The sequence below is a fragment of the Triturus cristatus genome, chromosome 12 (assembly GCF_964204655.1).
Source record: "Triturus cristatus chromosome 12, aTriCri1.1, whole genome shotgun sequence".
Lineage (NCBI taxonomy): Eukaryota > Metazoa > Chordata > Amphibia > Caudata > Salamandridae > Triturus > Triturus cristatus.
Window position 1 is genome coordinate 217,167,928 of NC_140595.1, and position 16,741 is coordinate 217,184,668.

Genomic DNA, 16,741 nt, shown 5'->3' on the forward strand with positions numbered 1-16,741 from the left:
GGGAGATAAGAAAATATACTGCCTGCGATCGTGAAGTTTGAAGTCAGTCAAGAAAAGCAATCATATGCACTGCACAAGCTCTTTCCCATGAGGCACCTCTCCTGCACTCTGTTTATGCAAATGAGCAAGCAGAGAGCTCAGGAATAAAACACCAAACTCATGTCCCCCAAAAAAGCAGCAGACAATTGCTGGATATTCCCCAACTTCTAATACTTTTCTTTTAAACAAATGATAAACAGCCTCACCTGTGGCAAGGCTTAAAAAAATTGAATAAACTCTTAAATGTTCCTCGCCACGGAAATCTTTAGTAAAAGGCGAAAGATTTTTTCGTTTTGAAGAGAAACCAGAATAAGTGACAATATAGCTCTCTAGGGTAAGTGGCGCCACATCAAAGACCCTGTCATTGCGAGGGTGAGGACCTGAAAGGTATTTTCAGGCTCTAAGAAAGAGGGCGAGAACCAGGCCGGTGGGCAAAACAGGCCAACATTTCAGAGTCTCTGCTCAAGGTACAAAAAGGTGGACTGTTCACATGTGTATATCTGGGAATATGCAAATTTCTTTTGTACTCACCTCAGCTCATTAGGAGTTGTCGGGGCTGCTGGGGAAGGGGAACAGGAAATGTGAATCAGGCTTTTAGTTAAGTGGCACTGTAGGCCTTTTGTCCCCTAGCCATTTTACGCTTTCAACACCATCCCTCCAATCGATATGCTCAGAGCCACCACTGTGCTCTACACATAGCCATGCACCGTATGTGCCTTTTTCACACGTACTTTCATTAAACCTGAATATAGAAGGATATATCTGTCTAGGCTGGAGACACGTGAAACAAGTCTGACGTGCCCCTTCAAGTCTACCTGAGAGGAAGCTGACTCAGGATTGGCGACCTCTCAGGGCACCTCTAAACGGACACAAATAACGGGCAAGCCCTATGAAAAGCACAGCATGAGTCTTGGTCCCACCTTTAAAAAGGAGGGTGACCTCTGGGATCTGGCAGCAGGATCTTTGGGAGATAAGAAAATATACTGCCTGCGATCGTGAAGTTTCAAGTCAGTCAAGAAAAGCAATCTCATGCACTGCACAAGCTCTTTCCCATGAGGCACCTCTCCTGCACTCTGTTTATGCAAATGAGCAAGCAGAGAGCTCAGGAATAAAACACCAAACTCATGTCCCCCAAAAAAGCAGCAGACAATTGCTGGATATTCCCCAACTTGTAATGCTTTTCTTTTAAACAAATGATAAACAGCCTCACCTGTGGCAAGGCTTAAAAAAATTGAATAAACTCTTAAATGTTCCTCTCCACGGAAATCTTTAGTAAAAGGCGAAAGATTTTTTCGTTTTGAAGAGAAACCAGAGTAAGTGACAATATAGCTCTCTAGGGTAAGTGGCGGCACATCAAAGACCCTGTCATTGCGAGGGTGAGGACCTGAAAGGTATTTTCAGGCTCTAAGAAAGAGGGCGAGAACCAGGCCGGTGGGCAAAACAGGCCAACATTTCAAAGTCTCTGCTCAAGGTACAAAAAGGTGGACTGTTCACATGTGTATGTCTGGGAATATGCAAATTTCTTTTGTACTCACCTCAGCTCATTAGGAGTTGTCGGGGCTGCTGGGGAAGGGGAACAGGAAATGTGAAACAGGCTTTTAGTTAAGTGGCACTGTAGGCCTTTTGTCCCCTAGCCATTTTACACTTTCAACACGCTCTACACATAGCCATGCACCGTATGTGCCTTTTTCACACGTACTTTCATTAAACCTGAATATAGAAGGATATATCTGTCTAGGCTGGAGACACGTGAAACAAGTCTGACGTGCCCCTTCAAGTCTACCTGAGAGGAAGCTGACTCAGGATTGGCGACCTCTCAGGGCACAAATAACGGGCAAGCCCTATGAAAAGCACAGCATGAGTCTTGGTCCCACCTTTAAAAAGGAGGGTGACCTCTGGGATCTGGCAGCAGGATCTTTGGGAGATAAGAAAATATACTGCCTGCAATCGTGAAGTTTCAAGTCAGTCAAGAAAAGCAATCTCATGCACTGCACAAGCTCTTTCCCATGAGGCACCTCTCCTGCACTCTGTTTATGCAAATGAGCAAGCAGAGAGCTCAGGAATAAAACACCAAACTCATGTCCCCCAAAAAAGCAGCAGACAATTGCTGGATATTCCCCAACTTGTAATGCTTTTCTTTTAAACAAATGATAAACAGCCTCACCTGTGGCAAGGCTTAAAAAAATTGAATAAACTCTTAAATGTTCCTCTCCACGGAAATCTTTAGTAAAAGGCGAAAGATTTTTTCGTTTTGAAGAGAAACCAGAGTAAGTGACAATATAGCTCTCTAGGGTAAGTGGCGGCACATCAAAGACCCTGTCATTGCGAGGGTGAGGACCTGAAAGGTATTTTCAGGCTCTAAGAAAGAGGGCGAGAACCAGGCCGGTGGGCAAAACAGGCCAACATTTCAAAGTCTCTGCTCAAGGTACAAAAAGGTGGACTGTTCACATGTGTATGTCTGGGAATATGCAAATTTCTTTTGTACTCACCTCAGCTCATTAGGAGTTGTCGGGGCTGCTGGGGAAGGGGAACAGGAAATGTGAATCAGGCTTTTAGTTAAGTGGCACTGTAGGCCTTTTGTCCCCTAGCCATTTTACGCTTTCAACACCATCCCTCCAATCGATATGCTCAGAGCCACCACTGTGCTCTACACATAGCCATGCACCGTATGTGCCTTTTTCACACGTACTTTCATTAAACCTGAATATAGAAGGATATATCTGTCTAGGCTGGAGACACGTGAAACAAGTCTGACGTGCCCCTTCAAGTCTACCTGAGAGGAAGCTGACTCAGGATTGGCGACCTCTCAGGGCACCTCTAACGGGCACAAATAACGGGCAAGCCCTATGAAAAGCACAGCATGAGTCTTGGTCCCACCTTTAAAAAGGAGGGTGACCTCTGGGATCTGGCAGCAGGATCTTTGGGAGATAAGAAAATATACTGCCTGCGATCGTGAAGTTTCAAGTCAGTCAAGAAAAGCAATCTCATGCACTGCACAAGCTCTTTCCCATGAGGCACCTCTCCTGCACTCTGTTTATGCAAATGAGCAAGCAGAGAGCTCAGGAATAAAACACCAAACTCATGTCCCTCAAAAAAGCAGCAGACAATTGCTGGATATTCCCCAACTTGTAATGCTTTTCTTTTAAACAAATGATAAACAGCCTCACCTGTGGCAAGGCTTAAAAAAATTGAATAAACTCTTAAATGTTCCTCTCCACGGAAATCTTTAGTAAAAGGCGAAAGATTTTTTCGTTTTGAAGAGAAACCAGAGTAAGTGACAATATAGCTCTCTAGGGTAAGTGGCGGCACATCAAAGACCCTGTCATTGCGAGGGTGAGGACCTGAAAGGTATTTTCAGGCTCTAAGAAAGAGGGCGAGAACCAGGCCGGTGGGCAAAACAGGCCAACATTTCAAAGTCTCTGCTCAAGGTACAAAAAGGTGGACTGTTCACATGTGTATGTCTGGGAATATGCAAATTTCTTTTGTACTCACCTCAGCTCATTAGGAGTTGTCGGGGCTGCTGGGGAAGGGGAACAGGAAATGTGAATCAGGCTTTTAGTTAAGTGGCACTGTAGGCCTTTTGTCCCCTAGCCATTTTACGCTTTCAACACCATCTCTCCAATCGATATGCTCAGAGCCACCACTGTGCTCTACACATAGCCATGCACCGTATGTGCCTTTTTCACACGTACTTTCATTAAACCTGAATATAGAAGGATATATCTGTCTAGGCTGGAGACACATGAAACAAGTCTGACGTGCCCCTTCAAGTCTACCTGAGAGGAAGCTGACTCAGGATTGGTGACCTCTCACGGGCACAAATAAGGGGCAAGCCCTATGAAAAGCACAGCATGAGTCTTGGTCCCACCTTTAAAAAGGAGGGTGACCTCTGGGATCTGGCAGCAGGATCTTTGGGAGATAAGAAAATATACTGCCTGCGATCGTGAAGTTTGAAGTCAGTCAAGAAAAGCAATCATATGCACTGCACAAGCTCTTTCCCATGAGGCACCTCTCCTGCACTCTGTTTATGCAAATGAGCAAGCAGAGAGCTCAGGAATAAAACACCAAACTCATGTCCCCCAAAAAAGCAGCAGACAATTGCTGGATATTCCCCAACTTCTAATACTTTTCTTTTAAACAAATGATAAACAGCCTCACCTGTGGCAAGGCTTAAAAAAATTGAATAAACTCTTAAATGTTCCTCGCCACGGAAATCTTTAGTAAAAGGCGAAAGATTTTTTCGTTTTGAAGAGAAACCAGAATAAGTGACAATATAGCTCTCTAGGGTAAGTGGCGCCACATCAAAGACCCTGTCATTGCGAGGGTGAGGACCTGAAAGGTATTTTCAGGCTCTAAGAAAGAGGGCGAGAACCAGGCCGGTGGGCAAAACAGGCCAACATTTCAGAGTCTCTGCTCAAGGTACAAAAAGGTGGACTGTTCACATGTGTATATCTGGGAATATGCAAATTTCTTTTGTACTCACCTCAGCTCATTAGGAGTTGTCGGGGCTGCTGGGGAAGGGGAACAGGAAATGTGAATCAGGCTTTTAGTTAAGTGGCACTGTAGGCCTTTTGTCCCCTAGCCATTTTACGCTTTCAACACCATCCCTCCAATCGATATGCTCAGAGCCACCACTGTGCTCTACACATAGCCATGCACCGTATGTGCCTTTTTCACACGTACTTTCATTAAACCTGAATATAGAAGGATATATCTGTCTAGGCTGGAGACACGTGAAACAAGTCTGACGTGCCCCTTCAAGTCTACCTGAGAGGAAGCTGACTCAGGATTGGCGACCTCTCAGGGCACCTCTAAACGGACACAAATAACGGGCAAGCCCTATGAAAAGCACAGCATGAGTCTTGGTCCCACCTTTAAAAAGGAGGGTGACCTCTGGGATCTGGCAGCAGGATCTTTGGGAGATAAGAAAATATACTGCCTGCGATCGTGAAGTTTCAAGTCAGTCAAGAAAAGCAATCTCATGCACTGCACAAGCTCTTTCCCATGAGGCACCTCTCCTGCACTCTGTTTATGCAAATGAGCAAGCAGAGAGCTCAGGAATAAAACACCAAACTCATGTCCCCCAAAAAAGCAGCAGACAATTGCTGGATATTCCCCAACTTGTAATGCTTTTCTTTTAAACAAATGATAAACAGCCTCACCTGTGGCAAGGCTTAAAAAAATTGAATAAACTCTTAAATGTTCCTCTCCACGGAAATCTTTAGTAAAAGGCGAAAGATTTTTTCGTTTTGAAGAGAAACCAGAGTAAGTGACAATATAGCTCTCTAGGGTAAGTGGCGGCACATCAAAGACCCTGTCATTGCGAGGGTGAGGACCTGAAAGGTATTTTCAGGCTCTAAGAAAGAGGGCGAGAACCAGGCCGGTGGGCAAAACAGGCCAACATTTCAAAGTCTCTGCTCAAGGTACAAAAAGGTGGACTGTTCACATGTGTATGTCTGGGAATATGCAAATTTCTTTTGTACTCACCTCAGCTCATTAGGAGTTGTCGGGGCTGCTGGGGAAGGGGAACAGGAAATGTGAAACAGGCTTTTAGTTAAGTGGCACTGTAGGCCTTTTGTCCCCTAGCCATTTTACACTTTCAACACGCTCTACACATAGCCATGCACCGTATGTGCCTTTTTCACACGTACTTTCATTAAACCTGAATATAGAAGGATATATCTGTCTAGGCTGGAGACACGTGAAACAAGTCTGACGTGCCCCTTCAAGTCTACCTGAGAGGAAGCTGACTCAGGATTGGCGACCTCTCAGGGCACCTCTAACGGGCACAAATAACGGGCAAGCCCTATGAAAAGCACAGCATGAGTCTTGGTCCCACCTTTAAAAAGGAGGGTGACCTCTGGGGTCTGGCAGCAGGATCTTTGGGAGATAAAAAAATATACTGCCTGCGATCGTGAAGTTTCAAGTCAGTCAAGAAAAGCAATCTCATGCACTGCACAAGCTCTTTCCCATGAGGCACCTCTCCTGCACTCTGTTTATGCAAATGAGCAAGCAGAGAGCTCAGGAATAAAACACCAAACTCATGTCCCTCAAAAAAGCAGCAGACAATTGCTGGATATTCCCCAACTTGTAATGCTTTTCTTTTAAACAAATGATAAACAGCCTCACCTGTGGCAAGACTTAAAAAAATTGAATAAACTCTTAAATGTTCCTCTCCACGGAAATCTTTAGTAAAAGGCGAAAGATTTTTTCGTTTTGAAGAGAAACCAGAGTAAGTGACAATATAGCTCTCTAGGGTAAGTGGCGGCACATCAAAGACCCTGTCATTGCGAGGGTGAGGACCTGAAAGGTATTTTCAGGCTCTAAGAAAGAGGGCGAGAACCAGGCCGGTGGGCAAAACAGGCCAACATTTCAAAGTCTCTGCTCAAGGTACAAAAAGGTGGACTGTTCACATGTGTATGTCTGGGAATATGCAAATTTCTTTTGTACTCACCTCAGCTCATTAGGAGTTGTCGGGGCTGCTGGGGAAGGGGAACAGGAAATGTGAATCAGGCTTTTAGTTAAGTGGCACTGTAGGCCTTTTGTCCCCTAGCCATTTTACGCTTTCAACACCATCTCTCCAATCGATATGCTCAGAGCCACCACTGTGCTCTACACATAGCCATGCACCGTATGTGCCTTTTTCACACGTACTTTCATTAAACCTGAATATAGAAGGATATATCTGTCTAGGCTGGAGACACATGAAACAAGTCTGACGTGCCCCTTCAAGTCTACCTGAGAGGAAGCTGACTCAGGATTGGTGACCTCTCACGGGCACAAATAACGGGCAAGCCCTATGAAAAGCACAGCATGAGTCTTGGTCCCACCTTTAAAAAGGAGGGTGACCTCTGGGATCTGGCAGCAGGATCTTTGGGAGATAAGAAAATATACTGCCTGCAATCGTGAAGTTTCAAGTCAGTCAAGAAAAGCAATCTCATGCACTGCACAAGCTCTTTCCCATGAGGCACCTCTCCTGCACTCTGTTTATGCAAATGAGCAAGCAGAGAGCTCAGGAATAAAACACCAAACTCATGTCCCCCAAAAAAGCAGCAGACAATTGCTGGATATTCCCCAACTTGTAATGCTTTTCTTTTAAACAAATGATAAACAGCCTCACCTGTGGCAAGGCTTAAAAAAATTGAATAAACTCTTAAATGTTCCTCTCCACGGAAATCTTTAGTAAAAGGCGAAAGATTTTTTCGTTTTGAAGAGAAACCAGAGTAAGTGACAATATAGCTCTCTAGGGTAAGTGGCGGCACATCAAAGACCCTGTCATTGCGAGGGTGAGGACCTGAAAGGTATTTTCAGGCTCTAAGAAAGAGGGCGAGAACCAGGCCGGTGGGCAAAACAGGCCAACATTTCAAAGTCTCTGCTCAAGGTACAAAAAGGTGGACTGTTCACATGTGTATGTCTGGGAATATGCAAATTTCTTTTGTACTCACCTCAGCTCATTAGGAGTTGTCGGGGCTGCTGGGGAAGGGGAACAGGAAATGTGAATCAGGCTTTTAGTTAAGTGGCACTGTAGGCCTTTTGTCCCCTAGCCATTTTACGCTTTCAACACGCTCTACACATAGCCATGCACCGTATGTGCCTTTTTCACACGTACTTTCATTAAACCTGAATATAGAAGGATATATCTGTCTAGGCTGGAGACACGTGAAACAAGTCTGACGTGCCCCTTCAAGTCTACCTGAGAGGAAGCTGACTCAGGATTGGTGACCTCTCACGGGCACAAATAACGGGCAAGCCCTATGAAAAGCACAGCATGAGTCTTGGTCCCACCTTTAAAAAGGAGGGTGACCTCTGGGATCTGGCAGCAGGATCTTTGGGAGATAAGAAAATATACTGCCTGCGATCGTGAAGTTTCAAGTCAGTCAAGAAAAGCAATCTCATGCACTGCACAAGCTCTTTCCCATGAGGCACCTCTCCTGCACTCTGTTTATGCAAATGAGCAAGCAGAGAGCTCAGGAATAAAACACCAAACTCATGTCCCCCAAAAAAGCAGCAGACAATTGCTGGATATTCCCCAACTTGTAATGCTTTTCTTTTAAACAAATGATAAACAGCCTCACCTGTGGCAAGGCTTAAAAAAATTGAATAAACTCTTAAATGTTCCTCTCCACGGAAATCTTTAGTAAAAGGCGAAAGATTTTTTCGTTTTGAAGAGAAACCAGAGTAAGTGACAATATAGCTCTCTAGGGTAAGTGGCGGCACATCAAAGACCCTGTCATTGCGAGGGTGAGGACCTGAAAGGTATTTTCAGGCTCTAAGAAAGAGGGCGAGAACCAGGCCGGTGGGCAAAACAGGCCAACATTTCAAAGTCTCTGCTCAAGGTACAAAAAGGTGGACTGTTCACATGTGTATGTCTGGGAATATGCAAATTTCTTTTGTACTCACCTCAGCTCATTAGGAGTTGTCGGGGCTGCTGGGGAAGGGGAACAGGAAATGTGAATCAGGCTTTTAGTTAAGTGGCACTGTAGGCCTTTTGTCCCCTAGCCATTTTACGCTTTCAACACCATCTCTCCAATCGATATGCTCAGAGCCACCACTGTGCTCTACACATAGCCATGCACCGTATGTGCCTTTTTCACACGTACTTTCATTAAACCTGAATATAGAAGGATATATCTGTCTAGGCTGGAGACACATGAAACAAGTCTGACGTGCCCCTTCAAGTCTACCTGAGAGGAAGCTGACTCAGGATTGGTGACCTCTCACGGGCACAAATAACGGGCAAGCCCTATGAAAAGCACAGCATGAGGCTTGGGCCCACCTTTAAAAAGGAGGGTGACCTCTGGGATCTGGCAGCAGGATCTTTGGGAGATAAGAAAATATACTGCCTGCAATCGTGAAGTTTCAAGTCAGTCAAGAAAAGCAATCTCATGCACTGCACAAGCTCTTTCCCATGAGGCACCTCTCCTGCACTCTGTTTATGCAAATGAGCAAGCAGAGAGCTCAGGAATAAAACACCAAACTCATGTCCCCCAAAAAAGCAGCAGACAATTGCTGGATATTCCCCAACTTGTAATGCTTTTCTTTTAAACAAATGATAAACAGCCTCACCTGTGGCAAGGATTAAAAAAATTGAATAAACTCTTAAATGTTCCTCTCCACGGAAATCTTTAGTAAAAGGCGAAAGATTTTTTCGTTTTGAAGAGAAACCAGAGTAAGTGACAATATAGCTCTCTAGGGTAAGTGGCGGCACATCAAAGACCCTGTCATTGCGAGGGTGAGGACCTGAAAGGTATTTTCAGGCTCTAAGAAAGAGGGCGAGAACCAGGCCGGTGGGCAAAACAGGCCAACATTTCAAAGTCTCTGCTCAAGGTACAAAAAGGTGGACTGTTCACATGTGTATGTCTGGGAATATGCAAATTTCTTTTGTACTCACCTCAGCTCATTAGGAGTTGTCGGGGCTGCTGGGGAAGGGGAACAGGAAATGTGAATCAGGCTTTTAGTTAAGTGGCACTGTAGGCCTTTTGTCCCCTAGCCATTTTACGCTTTCAACACCATCCCTCCAATCGATATGCTCAGAGCCACCACTGTGCTCTACACATAGCCATGCACCGTATGTGCCTTTTTCACACGTACTTTCATTAAACCTGAATATAGAAGGATATATCTGTCTAGGCTGGAGACACGTGAAACAAGTCTGACGTGCCCCTTCAAGTCTACCTGAGAGGAAGCTGACTCAGGATTGGCGACCTCTCAGGGCACCTCTAACAGGCACAAATAACGGGCAAGCCCTATGAAAAGCACAGCATGAGTCTTGGTCCCACCTTTAAAAAGGAGGGTGACCTCTGGGATCTGGCAGCAGGATCTTTGGGAGATAAGAAAATATACTGCCTGCGATCGTGAAGTTTCAAGTCAGTCAAGAAAAGCAATCTCATGCACTGCACAAGCTCTTTCCCATGAGGCACCTCTCCTGCACTCTGTTTATGCAAATGAGCAAGCAGAGAGCTCAGGAATAAAACACCAAACTCATGTCCCCCAAAAAAGCAGCAGACAATTGCTGGATATTCCCCAACTTGTAATGCTTTTCTTTTAAACAAATGATAAACAGCCTCACCTGTGGCAAGGCTTAAAAAAATTGAATAAACTCTTAAATGTTCCTCTCCACGGAAATCTTTAGTAAAAGGCGAAAGATTTTTTCGTTTTGAAGAGAAACCAGAGTAAGTGACAATATAGCTCTCTAGGGTAAGTGGCGGCACATCAAAGACCCTGTCATTGCGAGGGTGAGGACCTGAAAGGTATTTTCAGGCTCTAAGAAAGAGGGCGAGAACCAGGCCGGTGGGCAAAACAGGCCAACATTTCAAAGTCTCTGCTCAAGGTACAAAAAGGTGGACTGTTCACATGTGTATGTCTGGGAATATGCAAATTTCTTTTGTACTCACCTCAGCTCATTAGGAGTTGTCGGGGCTGCTGGGGAAGGGGAACAGGAAATGTGAATCAGGCTTTTAGTTAAGTGGCACTGTAGGCCTTTTGTCCCCTAGCCATTTTACGCTTTCAACACGCTCTACACATAGCCATGCACCGTATGTGCCTTTTTCACACGTACTTTCATTAAACCTGAATATAGAAGGATATATCTGTCTAGGCTGGAGACACGTGAAACAAGTCTGACGTGCCCCTTCAAGTCTACCTGAGAGGAAGCTGACTCAGGATTGGCGACCTCTCAGGGCACCTCGAACGGGCACAAATAACGGGCAAGCCCTATGAAAAGCACAGCATGAGTCTTGGTCCCACCTTTAAAAAGGAGGGTGACCTCTGGGATCTGGCAGCAGGATCTTTGGGAGATAAGAAAATATACTGCCTGCGATCGTGAAGTTTCAAGTCAGTCAAGAAAAGCAATCTCATGCACTGCACAAGCTCTTTCCCATGAGGCACCTCTCCTGCACTCTGTTTATGCAAATGAGCAAGCAGAGAGCTCAGGAATAAAACACCAAACTCATGTCCCTCAAAAAAGCAGCAGACAATTGCTGGATATTCCCCAACTTGTAATGCTTTTCTTTTAAACAAATGATAAACAGCCTCACCTGTGGCAAGGCTTAAAAAAATTGAATAAACTCTTAAATGTTCCTCTCCACGGAAATCTTTAGTAAAAGGCGAAAGATTTTTTCGTTTTGAAGAGAAACCAGAGTAAGTGACAATATAGCTCTCTAGGGTAAGTGGCGGCACATCAAAGACCCTGTCATTGCGAGGGTGAGGACCTGAAAGGTATTTTCAGGCTCTAAGAAAGAGGGCGAGAACCAGGCCGGTGGGCAAAACAGGCCAACATTTCAAAGTCTCTGCTCAAGGTACAAAAAGGTGGACTGTTCACATGTGTATGTCTGGGAATATGCAAATTTCTTTTGTACTCACCTCAGCTCATTAGGAGTTGTCGGGGCTGCTGGGGAAGGGGAACAGGAAATGTGAATCAGGCTTTTAGTTAAGTGGCACTGTAGGCCTTTTGTCCCCTAGCCATTTTACGCTTTCAACACCATCTCTCCAATCGATATGCTCAGAGCCACCACTGTGCTCTACACATAGCCATGCACCGTATGTGCCTTTTTCACACGTACTTTCATTAAACCTGAATATAGAAGGATATATCTGTCTAGGCTGGAGACACATGAAACAAGTCTGACGTGCCCCTTCAAGTCTACCTGAGAGGAAGCTGACTCAGGATTGGTGACCTCTCACGGGCACAAATAACGGGCAAGCCCTATGAAAAGCACAGCATGAGTCTTGGTCCCACCTTTAAAAAGGAGGGTGACCTCTGGGATCTGGCAGCAGGATCTTTGGGAGATAAGAAAATATACTGCCTGCGATCGTGAAGTTTCAAGTCAGTCAAGAAAAGCAATCTCATGCACTGCACAAGCTCTTTCCCATGAGGCACCTCTCCTGCACTCTGTTTATGCAAATGAGCAAGCAGAGAGCTCAGGAATAAAACACCAAACTCATGTCCCCCAAAAAAGCAGCAGACAATTGCTGGATATTCCCCAACTTGTAATGCTTTTCTTTTAAACAAATGATAAACAGCGTCACCTGTGGCAAGGCTTAAAAAAATTGAATAAACTCTTAAATGTTCCTCTCCACGGAAATCTTTAGTAAAAGGCGAAAGATTTTTTCGTTTTGAAGAGAAACCAGAGTAAGTGACAATATAGCTCTCTAGGGTAAGTGGCGGCACATCAAAGACCCTGTCATTGCGAGGGTGAGGACCTGAAAGGTATTTTCAGGCTCTAAGAAAGAGGGCGAGAACCAGGCCGGTGGGCAAAACAGGCCAACATTTCAAAGTCTCTGCTCAAGGTACAAAAAGGTGGACTGTTCACATGTGTATGTCTGGGAATATGCAAATTTCTTTTGTACTCACCTCAGCTCATTAGGAGTTGTCGGGGCTGCTGGGGAAGGGGAACAGGAAATGTGAATCAGGCTTTTAGTTAAGTGGCACTGTAGGCCTTTTGTCCCCTAGCCATTTTACGCTTTCAACACCATCCCTCCAATCGATATGCTCAGAGCCACCACTGTGCTCTACACATAGCCATGCACCGTATGTGCCTTTTTCACACGTACTTTCATTAAACCTGAATATAGAAGGATATATCTGTCTAGGCTGGAGACACGTGAAACAAGTCTGACGTGCCCCTTCAAGTCTACCTGAGAGGAAGCTGACTCAGGATTGGCGACCTCTCAGGGCACCTCTAACAGGCACAAATAACGGGCAAGCCCTATGAAAAGCACAGCATGAGTCTTGGTCCCACCTTTAAAAAGGAGGGTGACCTCTGGGATCTGGCAGCAGGATCTTTGGGAGATAAGAAAATATACTGCCTGCGATCGTGAAGTTTCAAGTCAGTCAAGAAAAGCAATCTCATGCACTGCACAAGCTCTTTCCCATGAGGCACCTCTCCTGCACTCTGTTTATGCAAATGAGCAAGCAGAGAGCTCAGGAATAAAACACCAAACTCATGTCCCCCAAAAAAGCAGCAGACAATTGCTGGATATTCCCCAACTTGTAATGCTTTTCTTTTAAACAAATGATAAACAGCCTCACCTGTGGCAAGGCTTAAAAAAATTGAATAAACTCTTAAATGTTCCTCTCCACGGAAATCTTTAGTAAAAGGCAAAAGATTTTTTCGTTTTGAAGAGAAACCAGAGTAAGTGACAATATAGCTCTCTAGGGTAAGTGGCGGCACATCAAAGACCCTGTCATTGCGAGGGTGAGGACCTGAAAGGTATTTTCAGGCTCTAAGAAAGAGGGCGAGAACCAGGCCGGTGGGCAAAACAGGCCAACATTTCAAAGTCTCTGCTCAAGGTACAAAAAGGTGGACTGTTCACATGTGTATGTCTGGGAATATGCAAATTTCTTTTGTACTCACCTCAGCTCATTAGGAGTTGTCGGGGCTGCTGGGGAAGGGGAACAGGAAATGTGAATCAGGCTTTTAGTTAAGTGGCACTGTAGGCCTTTTGTCCCCTAGCCATTTTACGCTTTCAACACCATCCCTCCAATCGATATGCTCAGAGCCACCACTGTGCTCTACACATAGCCATGCACCGTATGTGCCTTTTTCACACGTACTTTCATTAAACCTGAATATAGAAGGATATATCTGTCTAGGCTGGAGACACATGAAACAAGTCTGACGTGCCCCTTCAAGTCTACCTGAGAGGAAGCTGACTCAGGATTGGTGACCTCTCACGGGCACAAATAAGGGGCAAGCCCTATGAAAAGCACAGCATGAGTCTTGGTCCCACCTTTAAAAAGGAGGGTGACCTCTGGGATCTGGCAGCAGGATCTTTGGGAGATAAGAAAATATACTGCCTGCGATCGTGAAGTTTGAAGTCAGTCAAGAAAAGCAATCTCATGCACTGCACAAGCTCTTTCCCATGAGGCACCTCTCCTGCACTCTGTTTATGCAAATGAGCAAGCAGAGAGCTCAGGAATAAAACACCAAACTCATGTCCCCCAAAAAAGCAGCAGACAATTGCTGGATATTCCCCAACTTCTAATACTTTTCTTTTAAACAAATGATAAACAGCCTCACCTGTGGCAAGGCTTAAAAAAATTGAATAAACTCTTAAATGTTCCTCGCCACGGAAATCTTTAGTAAAAGGCGAAAGATTTTTCGTTTTGAAGAGAAACCAGAATAAGTGACAATATAGCTCTCTAGGGTAAGTGGCGCCACATCAAAGACCCTGTCATTGCGAGGGTGAGGACCTGAAAGGTATTTTCAGGCTCTAAGAAAGAGGGCGAGAACCAGGCCGGTGGGCAAAACAGGCCAACATTTCAGAGTCTCTGCTCAAGGTACAAAAAGGTGGACTGTTCACATGTGTATGTCTGGGAATATGCAAATTTCTTTTGTACTCACCTCAGCTCATTAGGAGTTGTCGGGGCTGCTGGGGAAGGGGAACAGGAAATGTGAATCAGGCTTTTAGTTAAGTGGCACTGTAGGCCTTTTGTCCCCTAGCCATTTTACGCTTTCAACACCATCCCTCCAATCGATATGCTCAGAGCCACCACTGTGCTCTACACATAGCCATGCACCGTATGTGCCTTTTTCACACGTACTTTCATTAAACCTGAATATAGAAGGATATATCTGTCTAGGCTGGAGACACGTGAAACAAGTCTGACGTGCCCCTTCAAGTCTACCTGAGAGGAAGCTGACTCAGGATTGGCGACCTCTCAGGGCACCTCTAACGGGCACAAATAACGGGCAAGCCCTATGAAAAGCACAGCATGAGTCTTGGTCCCACCTTTAAAAAGGAGGGTGACCTCTGGGATCTGGCAGCAGGATCTTTGGGAGATAAGAAAATATACTGCCTGCGATCGTGAAGTTTCAAGTCAGTCAAGAAAAGCAATCTCATGCACTGCACAAGCTCTTTCCCATGAGGCACCTCTCCTGCACTCTGTTTATGCAAATGAGCAAGCAGAGAGCTCAGGAATAAAACACCAAACTCATGTCCCTCAAAAAAGCAGCAGACAATTGCTGGATATTCCCCAACTTGTAATGCTTTTCTTTTAAACAAATGATAAACAGCCTCACCTGTGGCAAGGCTTAAAAAAATTGAATAAACTCTTAAATGTTCCTCTCCACGGAAATCTTTAGTAAAAGGCGAAAGATTTTTTCGTTTTGAAGAGAAACCAAAGTAAGTGACAATATAGCTCTCTAGGGTAAGTGGCGGCACATCAAAGACCCTGTCATTGCGAGGGTGAGGACCTGAAAGGTATTTTCAGGCTCTAAGAAAGAGGGCGAGAACCAGGCCGGTGGGCAAAACAGGCCAACATTTCAAAGTCTCTGCTCAAGGTACAAAAAGGTGGACTGTTCACATGTGTATGTCTGGGAATATGCAAATTTCTTTTGTACTCACCTCAGCTCATTAGGAGTTGTCGGGGCTGCTGGGGAAGGGGAACAGGAAATGTGAATCAGGCTTTTAGTTAAGTGGCACTGTAGGCCTTTTGTCCCCTAGCCATTTTACGCTTTCAACACCATCTCTCCAATCGATATGCTCAGAGCCACCACTGTGCTCTACACATAGCCATGCACCGTATGTGCCTTTTTCACACGTACTTTCATTAAACCTGAATATAGAAGGATATATCTGTCTAGGCTGGAGACACATGAAACAAGTCTGACGTGCCCCTTCAAGTCTACCTGAGAGGAAGCTGACTCAGGATTGGTGACCTCTCACGGGCACAAATAAGGGGCAAGCCCTATGAAAAGCACAGCATGAGTCTTGGTCCCACCTTTAAAAAGGAGGGTGACCTCTGGGATCTGGCAGCAGGATCTTTGGGAGATAAGAAAATATACTGCCTGCGATCGTGAAGTTTGAAGTCAGTCAAGAAAAGCAATCTCATGCACTGCACAAGCTCTTTCCCATGAGGCACCTCTCCTGCACTCTGTTTATGCAAATGAGCAAGCAGAGAGCTCAGGAATAAAACACCAAACTCATGTCCCCCAAAAAAGCAGCAGACAATTGCTGGATATTCCCCAACTTCTAATACTTTTCTTTTAAACAAATGATAAACAGCCTCACCTGTGGCAAGGCTTAAAAAAATTGAATAAACTCTTAAATGTTCCTCGCCACGGAAATCTTTAGTAAAAGGCGAAAGATTTTTTCGTTTTGAAGAGAAACCAGAATAAGTGACAATATAGCTCTCTAGGGTAAGTGGCGCCACATCAAAGACCCTGTCATTGCGAGGGTGAGGACCTGAAAGGTATTTTCAGGCTCTAAGAAAGAGGGCGAGAACCAGGCCGGTGGGCAAAACAGGCCAACATTTCAGAGTCTCTGCTCAAGGTACAAAAAGGTGGACTGTTCACATGTGTATATCTGGGAATATGCAAATTTCTTTTGTACTCACCTCAGCTCATTAGGAGTTGTCGGGGCTGCTGGGGAAGGGGAACAGGAAATGTGAATCAGGCTTTTAGTTAAGTGGCACTGTAGGCCTTTTGTCCCCTAGCCATTTTACGCTTTCAACACCATCCCTCCAATCGATATGCTCAGAGCCACCACTGTGCTCTACACATAGCCATGCACCGTATGTGCCTTTTTCACACGTACTTTCATTAAACCTGAATATAGAAGGATATATCTGTCTAGGCTGGAGACACGTGAAACAAGTCTGACGTGCCCCTTCAAGTCTACCTGAGAGGAAGCTGACTCAGGATTGGCGACCTCTCAGGGCACCTCTAAACGGACACAAATAACGGGCAAGCCCTATGAA

General features: G+C 45.1%; 17 non-coding genes across 17 annotated transcripts; all 17 read right to left on the reverse strand.

Moving 5' to 3' along the window:
- Positions 1 to 237: 237 nt before the first annotated feature.
- Positions 238 to 352, reverse strand: LOC146773681 (U5 spliceosomal RNA). Its single transcript, XR_014974593.1, has one exon. It is a non-coding gene; the product is annotated as a U5 spliceosomal RNA (small nuclear RNA).
- Positions 353 to 1,241: 889 nt separating this feature from the next.
- On the reverse strand, positions 1,242 to 1,356 carry LOC146773682 (U5 spliceosomal RNA). The gene has a single exon (XR_014975074.1). It is a non-coding gene; the product is annotated as a U5 spliceosomal RNA (small nuclear RNA).
- Positions 1,357 to 2,195: 839 nt separating this feature from the next.
- LOC146773683 (U5 spliceosomal RNA) lies at positions 2,196 to 2,310 on the reverse strand. The gene has a single exon (XR_014975075.1). It is a non-coding gene; the product is annotated as a U5 spliceosomal RNA (small nuclear RNA).
- Positions 2,311 to 3,198: 888 nt separating this feature from the next.
- LOC146773684 (U5 spliceosomal RNA) lies at positions 3,199 to 3,313 on the reverse strand. Its single transcript, XR_014975076.1, has one exon. It is a non-coding gene; the product is annotated as a U5 spliceosomal RNA (small nuclear RNA).
- Positions 3,314 to 4,189: 876 nt separating this feature from the next.
- Positions 4,190 to 4,304, reverse strand: LOC146773685 (U5 spliceosomal RNA). Its single transcript, XR_014974594.1, has one exon. It is a non-coding gene; the product is annotated as a U5 spliceosomal RNA (small nuclear RNA).
- Positions 4,305 to 5,193: 889 nt separating this feature from the next.
- LOC146773686 (U5 spliceosomal RNA) lies at positions 5,194 to 5,308 on the reverse strand. The gene has a single exon (XR_014975077.1). It is a non-coding gene; the product is annotated as a U5 spliceosomal RNA (small nuclear RNA).
- An 852-nt stretch (positions 5,309 to 6,160) lies between these two features.
- LOC146773687 (U5 spliceosomal RNA) lies at positions 6,161 to 6,275 on the reverse strand. The gene has a single exon (XR_014973764.1). It is a non-coding gene; the product is annotated as a U5 spliceosomal RNA (small nuclear RNA).
- Positions 6,276 to 7,151: 876 nt separating this feature from the next.
- Positions 7,152 to 7,266, reverse strand: LOC146773688 (U5 spliceosomal RNA). Its single transcript, XR_014975078.1, has one exon. It is a non-coding gene; the product is annotated as a U5 spliceosomal RNA (small nuclear RNA).
- An 840-nt stretch (positions 7,267 to 8,106) lies between these two features.
- LOC146773689 (U5 spliceosomal RNA) lies at positions 8,107 to 8,221 on the reverse strand. Its single transcript, XR_014975079.1, has one exon. It is a non-coding gene; the product is annotated as a U5 spliceosomal RNA (small nuclear RNA).
- An 876-nt stretch (positions 8,222 to 9,097) lies between these two features.
- LOC146773690 (U5 spliceosomal RNA) lies at positions 9,098 to 9,212 on the reverse strand. Its single transcript, XR_014973963.1, has one exon. It is a non-coding gene; the product is annotated as a U5 spliceosomal RNA (small nuclear RNA).
- Positions 9,213 to 10,100: 888 nt separating this feature from the next.
- LOC146773691 (U5 spliceosomal RNA) lies at positions 10,101 to 10,215 on the reverse strand. The gene has a single exon (XR_014975080.1). It is a non-coding gene; the product is annotated as a U5 spliceosomal RNA (small nuclear RNA).
- An 852-nt stretch (positions 10,216 to 11,067) lies between these two features.
- LOC146773692 (U5 spliceosomal RNA) lies at positions 11,068 to 11,182 on the reverse strand. The gene has a single exon (XR_014975081.1). It is a non-coding gene; the product is annotated as a U5 spliceosomal RNA (small nuclear RNA).
- An 876-nt stretch (positions 11,183 to 12,058) lies between these two features.
- Positions 12,059 to 12,173, reverse strand: LOC146773693 (U5 spliceosomal RNA). Its single transcript, XR_014974345.1, has one exon. It is a non-coding gene; the product is annotated as a U5 spliceosomal RNA (small nuclear RNA).
- An 888-nt stretch (positions 12,174 to 13,061) lies between these two features.
- LOC146773694 (U5 spliceosomal RNA) lies at positions 13,062 to 13,176 on the reverse strand. The gene has a single exon (XR_014973642.1). It is a non-coding gene; the product is annotated as a U5 spliceosomal RNA (small nuclear RNA).
- Positions 13,177 to 14,052: 876 nt separating this feature from the next.
- LOC146773695 (U5 spliceosomal RNA) lies at positions 14,053 to 14,166 on the reverse strand. The gene has a single exon (XR_014974817.1). It is a non-coding gene; the product is annotated as a U5 spliceosomal RNA (small nuclear RNA).
- Positions 14,167 to 15,054: 888 nt separating this feature from the next.
- On the reverse strand, positions 15,055 to 15,169 carry LOC146773696 (U5 spliceosomal RNA). The gene has a single exon (XR_014973775.1). It is a non-coding gene; the product is annotated as a U5 spliceosomal RNA (small nuclear RNA).
- An 876-nt stretch (positions 15,170 to 16,045) lies between these two features.
- LOC146773697 (U5 spliceosomal RNA) lies at positions 16,046 to 16,160 on the reverse strand. Its single transcript, XR_014974595.1, has one exon. It is a non-coding gene; the product is annotated as a U5 spliceosomal RNA (small nuclear RNA).
- Positions 16,161 to 16,741: the final 581 nt, after the last annotated feature.